This window comes from Lathyrus oleraceus, chromosome 5 (genome assembly GCF_024323335.1).
Source record: "Lathyrus oleraceus cultivar Zhongwan6 chromosome 5, CAAS_Psat_ZW6_1.0, whole genome shotgun sequence".
Classification (NCBI taxonomy): domain Eukaryota; kingdom Viridiplantae; phylum Streptophyta; class Magnoliopsida; order Fabales; family Fabaceae; genus Lathyrus; species Lathyrus oleraceus.
In genome coordinates, this window is record NC_066583.1 from 72,988,406 (window position 1) to 72,995,161 (window position 6,756).

Here is a 6,756-nt window from a genome sequence, read left to right on the forward strand (position 1 = left end):
AGCATCTCTCTAGCGGCTAGTTCTTCAAACTTTCGTTTCTGAGCCATTCCTCTGAACTTGATACCCATACGATCAGAATGTCCCATCTGGTTAGTGTTAACTAGAGAAAAGAAACATGAGTTTAAGTCAGGATTTGGCCAAATGCCGAAAGAAGAAAAGAATTATTATTATTATATATAGATATATTTTTTTCTTTTTGAATAAATCAATAATGAATACTAAATAGAAATTAAAAGAATAATTAAGAGAAAAATAGAGAAATGATAATAATAATAGAATAATAAAATAACAGATTAATTTGTGGGTTGTCTCCCACTAAGCGCTTTGTTTAAATGTCGCAAGCTCGACAAAGAAACTGTTAAATATAGTCTATGAGTCCTGGGGGCGTTTCGTCTAAGTGTAGAATTTGCGAATCCTCGTTGGTTTCCGCATAGTGATAATGTTTCAGACGTTGCCCGTTTACGGTGAACGGTTCTGTAGATTGTCCTTTTATTTCTACCGCTCCACTGGGAAAGATTTTAGTGATATGAAAAGGTCCTGACCATCTGGATCGTAATTTTCCCGGGAATAACTTTAGTCTAGAGTTAAATAAAAGTACTGCGTCGCCTTGCTTGAAGACTTTCCTTGATATACGCTTGTCATGCCATTGTTTTGTTCTTTCTTTATAGATTTTGGCATTTTCATAGGCGTCTCTTCTGAGTTCCTCTAATTCGTTTATGTCAAGGATTCTCTTTTCACCGGCGGCTTTATAATTCAAATTTAAATTTCTAATAGCCCAATAGGCTTTATGTTCTAATTCTACCGGGAGGTGACAGGATTTTCCATAAATGAGCTTAAATGGGGTCGTCCCTATGGGAGTTTTATAAGCAGTTCGGTATGCCCATAAAGCTTCTGGTAATTTCAATGACCAATCTTTCCTTGAAGTGGCGACCGTTTTTTCTAGTATTTGCTTGATTTCTCTGTTAGATACTTCCACTTGTCCACTGGTTTGAGGGTGGTAAGGTGTTGCTATCCTATGTCTCACTCCATATTTAAGTAGTAGTTTTTCGAGTACCTTGGATATAAAGTGTGATCCACCATCACTGACTACTATTCTTGGGATGCCAAATCTCGGAAATATTATATTTTTAAAGAGTCTAGTTACTACTCGGGTGTCATTTGTTGGAGAAGCTATAGCTTCGATCCATTTTGATACGTAGTCAACTGCCACGAGTATGTATTTGTTACCGAAAGAGGATGGGAAAGGTCCCATGAAGTCTATCCCCCACACGTCAAAAATCTCTACTTCCAAAATACCTTTTTGTGGCATCTCGTCACGTCTAGATATGTTTCCCGTGCGTTGACATCTGTCGCACTCCTTAATAGTCGCATGTACGTCCTTCCATATAGTAGGCCAATAAAAGCCAGCTTGTAGGATTTTAGAGCAGGTCTTGGATGTACTTGTGTGTCCACCATAAGGCGCAGAGTGACAGTGTTGGATTATATTTTCTACCTCTTCTTCGGGTATACATCGACGGAAAATACCATCGGGGCCTCTTTTGAAAAGTAAGGGATCATCCCAGTAATAGTGTTTTATGTCGTGGAAGAATCGTTTCTTCTGCTGGTAAGATAAAGTAGGTGGAACTATTCCGGCAGCTAAATAATTGACTAGATCAGCGTACCATGGTATGACAGATATAGCTAAGGTGGTTTCTACTTGCATGTCGGAGTTGTTCTCTTCCAAAGTAGCTATGAGTTTATCATACGAGAAATCATCATTAATGGATGTTCTTTCTGGTTCAAGGTTCTCAAGTCTAGAGAGGTGGTCTGCTACTACGTTTTCAGTTCCTTTCTTGTCCTTGATTTCTAAGTCGAATTCTTGTAGTAACAAGATCCATCTTAGGAGTCTAGGTTTAGCATCCTTTTTTGTTAAAAGGTACCTGATAGCAGCGTGATCAGTGTAAACTATTATTTTGGCTCCTACCAAGTAAGAACGAAATTTATCTAGCGCAAATACCACTGCTAGGAGTTCTTTCTCGATTGTGGCATAATTCATCTGTGCTTCATCCAGGGTTCTGCTAGCGTAATATATGACGTGAAGCTTTTTATCCTTTCTTTGTCCTAAAACAGCACCTACAGCATAATCACTGGCATCGCACATTATTTCGAATGGTTCATTCCAGTCTGGTGTCTGCATAATGGGTGCGGAGATCAATGCTTGTTTAAGAGTTTGAAATGCTTTTAAACAGTTATCGTCGAATATGAATTCAGCATCTTTCATCAACAGTCCGGTTAAGGGTTTGGTTATCTTAGAGAAGTCTTTGATGAATCGTCGGTAAAAACCGGTGTGTCCTAGAAAGCTTCGTACTTCTCTCACGGTTCTTGGGGGTTGAAGATTTTCGATTACCTCTATTTTGGCTTTGTCTACTTCAATTCCTCTGTTCGAGATGATGTGTCCTAAAACAATTCCTTCTTGTACCATAAAGTGGCACTTTTCCCAATTAAGTACTAAGTTTACTTTTACACATCGCTCCAGAACTCTTTCCAGGTTTTCAAGGCATTCTTCGAAACTTTGTCCGTATACAGAAAAGTCATCCATAAATACTTCCATGATGTTTTCGAGAAAGTCGGCGAATATTGCCATCATGCATCTTTGAAAAGTTGCAGGGGCATTACACAGACCAAACGGCATTCGTCTATACGCGAAGGTACCAAAAGGGCATGTGAATGTTGTCTTTTCTTGGTCATCAGGGTGAATTGGTATTTGAAAGAAGCCTGAATAACCGTCTAAATAACAGAAATGTGAATGTTTAGCTAATCGTTCTAACATTTGGTCAATGAATGGTAAAGGGAAATGATCTTTTCGGGTTGCTTTGTTTAGTTTCCTATAATCAATGCACATTCTCCATCCCGATTCGATTCGTTTAGTTATAGTTTCTCCTTTTTCGTTTTCAATAACGGTTATGCCTCCTTTCTTGGGTACAACGTGTACAGGACTAACCCATTTGCTGTCAGATATAGGATATATAATACCTGCTTCTAATAACTTGGTTATTTCTTTCTTTACTACCTCACTTAGGATCGGATTTAGTCTTCTCTGGTGTTCCCTAGAGGTTTTACAGTCTTCTTCTAACATGATGCGGTGCATACAAATAGAAGGGCTTATTCCTTTAAGATCGGTGATGTGGTATCCTAGTGCAGTTGGATATTTTCTTAAGATATGTAGGAGTTTTTCTGTTTCGAGTCTTCCTAGATCTGCATTAACTATCACAGGTCGTTCAAGTTCTAAGTCTAGGAATTCATATCTCAGATTTTTGGGAAGTGTTTTCAAATCAGGGGTTGGTTTGTTAAGACACTGCGTAGGATCTGGTGTTATTGCTAGGCATTGTTTAGATTTGTCCTCTAAAAGATAGTCTGATGGTTTGACTTCTCCTGACTCTGCTTCTTTTATGCATTCATCGATGATATCCATGAAGTAACATGTATCTTCTATTGCAGGTGCTTTCAAGAATTGGGAAAGAATGAATTCAATTTTTTCTTCACCTACTTCGAAGGTGAGTCGTCCTCGTTTTACGTCTATGATTGCACCGGCAGTTGCTAAGAATGGTCTTCCTAGTATAATAGGTGTCGTATCATCTTCTCTAATGTCCATAATTGTGAAGTCAGTGGGAATGTAAAACTGACCTATGCGTACGGGAACGTTTTCAAGGATTCCTACAGGATATTTGATGGAACGATCTGCTAATTGCACAGACATTTTGGTCGGTCTTAATTCTCCCATCTCTAGTTTCTTACATATGGATAAGGGCATAACGCTAATTCCGGCTCCTAAATCGCATAAGGCTTTGTCGATGACAAATTTTCCTATGTGACAGGGTATAGAGAAGCTACCCGGATCCTTGAGTTTAGGGGGCATGTTTTGGATTATAGCGCTACATTCGGCAGGGAGTGTAACGGTTTCGCTATCCTCAAGTTTCCTCTTATTAGAAAGAATTTCTTTTAAGAATTTAGCATATGAGGGCATCTGCGTAATAGCTTCGGTAAACGGAATTGTAACGTTTAATTGTTTAAGGAGATCAACAAATTTTCTAAATTGCCCTACATCTTTGGTTTTAACAAGCCTTTGAGGGTAAGGTATAGGTGGTTTGTAAGGTGGTGGAGGTACATAAGGTTCCTTCTTTTTTAGGGTTTCCTTATTACTCTCTTCCTTTTCCTTAGGTTCACTTTCCTCAATGGATTTCTCAGGGTTTTGGTTTTCTATCCTTGGGTCAGACGGTCCTTCCACTTCCGTTCCACTTCTCAATATAATTGCATGAGCTTGGCTTCTCGGATTGGGTTGGGGCTGTCCAGGGAATGTACCAGTTGGTGCAGCAGTAGGTGCTTGTTGTTGAGCTACTTGAGATATTTGCGTTTCTAGCATTTTGTTATGGGTAGCCAGGGCATCTACTTTGCTTGCTAGTTGTTTAAGTTGTTCGCCAGTGTGTATGTTCTGGTTTAAGAAATCTTTATTGGTTTGTTGTTGGGAAGCTATAAAGTTTTCCATCATGATTTCCAAGTTGGATTTTCTAGGGGTATTATTGTTAGGATTCGGTTTCTGATATCCTGGAGGTATAGATGGGGCTTGATTTGGAGACTGTCCAGGTGCGTATAAAGCATTATTACTCTTATATGAGAAGTTTGGATGGTTCTTCCAATTTGGGTTATAGGTATTCGAATAGGGGCTTCCTTGAGCATAGTTTACTTGCTCTGTTTGGATTCCAGTCAAGAGTTGACATTCCGCAGGAGTGTGGCCTTGGATTCCACAGACCTCGCAATTCTGAGTTATAGCAACCACGGCTGCTGGAGGCGATACGTTTAAACTTTCAATCTTCTGGACCAAAGCATCCACTTTTGCATTGACGTGATCAAGATTACTTATCTCGTACATGCCAGTTTTCGGTTGAGGTTTTTCCACTGTTGTTCGTTCGGTTCCCCACTGATAGTGGTTTTGGGCCATGCTCTCGATAAGCTGGTAAGCATCAGCATAAGGTTTGTTCATTAGTGCACCACCTGCAGCGGCGTCTATTGTTAACCTTGTATTGTATAAGAGACCATTATAAAATGTGTGAATTACTAACCAGTCTTCCAAACCATGGTGTGGGCAAAGTCTCATCATGTCTTTGTATCTTTCCCATGCTTCGAAAAGAGACTCGTTGTCTTTCTGTTTAAATCCGTTTATCTGGGCTCTTAACATAGCTGTTTTGCTTGGCGGAAAATATCGGGCAAGAAAAACTTTCTTCAACTCGTTCCATGTGGTGACTGAGTTGGAAGGAAGAGATTGAAGCCATCTTCTAGCGCTATCTCTTAATGAGAAAGGAAAAAGACGAAGTCGAATTGCCTCTGAAGTGACACCATTAGCTTTAACAGTATCAGCGTATTGGACAAATACGGATAAATGAAGGTTTGGATCTTCGGTAAGATTTCCAGAGAATTGGTTCTGTTGCACAGCCTGCAACAACGAAGGTTTAAGTTCAAAGTTGTTTGCTTCGATTGCGGGCGGAGCAATACTTGAATGCGGTTCATCTTGCGATGGAGCGGCGTAATCTCTAAGAGCACGAGCTGGTTCTGCCATCTCGGTTAAAGAAGGAAAATCTTTGAAATCAGGAAGGTCTATAGGAGGGAGATTGTTTTCAGCACGATATTCCCGAATTCGTCGTAAGACTCGGAGATATAGTTCGATGTCGTTGATTCGTAAATAGAGCGGTTCGCCTTGAGAGCGAGTGCGTGGCATACAAATCAACGAAAGAAAGAAAATAGAAGAAAAAGAAACCTTAGTCTCTACAGCGTAACGGAAGAGTTACGATATCGATTGAATAAAAGTCCCCGGCAACGGCGCCAAAAACTTGATCGCTCGACTGGGTGTGTCGAGAATGGGATACAAACTGCAAGTGCACAGTTCTATCGCGTAGTTTTAAAAGATATCGATCCCACAGGGACTTATGAATCGATATACCGTTATCTAAAGTTACTACGTAAATCTAAGGTGAAGATGTTTGATTGTTTGGGGAAAAACTAAGAGCTAAACTAATGTCTAGATTAAATATTAATAAAACGGATATCGGTATGTAATTCGTCAAAACTAGGGAATCAAGTCTTTGTCGGTTTCTTGGTTTTAAAATGAATCGTTTCGGTTAACTTTATTGGTTAAAGGTTCTATCTCAAACTCTCGCTCTGTTGAATAAACCATGATTTTATATTAATGTTGCTGTCACTTATAATTAAGTCAAAAACCATATTTTGAAAACAATAAAGTTGCAGAAACTCTTTTTAAGAAAATACTGACCGTTTTAAACACCCTTATCTCAAACTCTCGCTCTGTTGACTTAGGTTATATAATTAAATCCAAATGCTTAACTCTCGTCCTCACATTCAATCTTTAAAAATACTTTTTGGAAAAGGTCAGAATTTAATTAACTCTAAAACTTGCTCTCGCCCTGATCTAGAATTAATGCCTAACTTACACTGTCCAGTTAAAATCTCAAACTCTCGCTCTATTGATTTTAACTTCTCTATGTCTTTTACTTTTGTAAAAAATCTTGTTATTAAACCTGTAAGTTGAGACCATAAAAAGATTGATTTTTATTTTAAGTTTAGATAAACCGACTCAGTCTCGATCCCTTATTCTGCTTACTTTACATACCGATACCTAGGCAAATTAGCCAGACATGCTAAATAAACAAGAATTTATATCATGCATAAACAGACTCATTCCAGGCAGGCAATATGAATAAACAATAG

At 38.9% G+C, this 6,756-nt stretch overlaps 1 pseudogene; it reads left to right on the forward strand.

Moving 5' to 3' along the window:
- Positions 1–5,105: 5,105 nt before the first annotated feature.
- Positions 5,106–5,205, forward strand: LOC127089191 (uncharacterized; annotated as a pseudogene).
- The last annotated feature ends 1,551 nt before the right edge of the window (positions 5,206–6,756 follow it).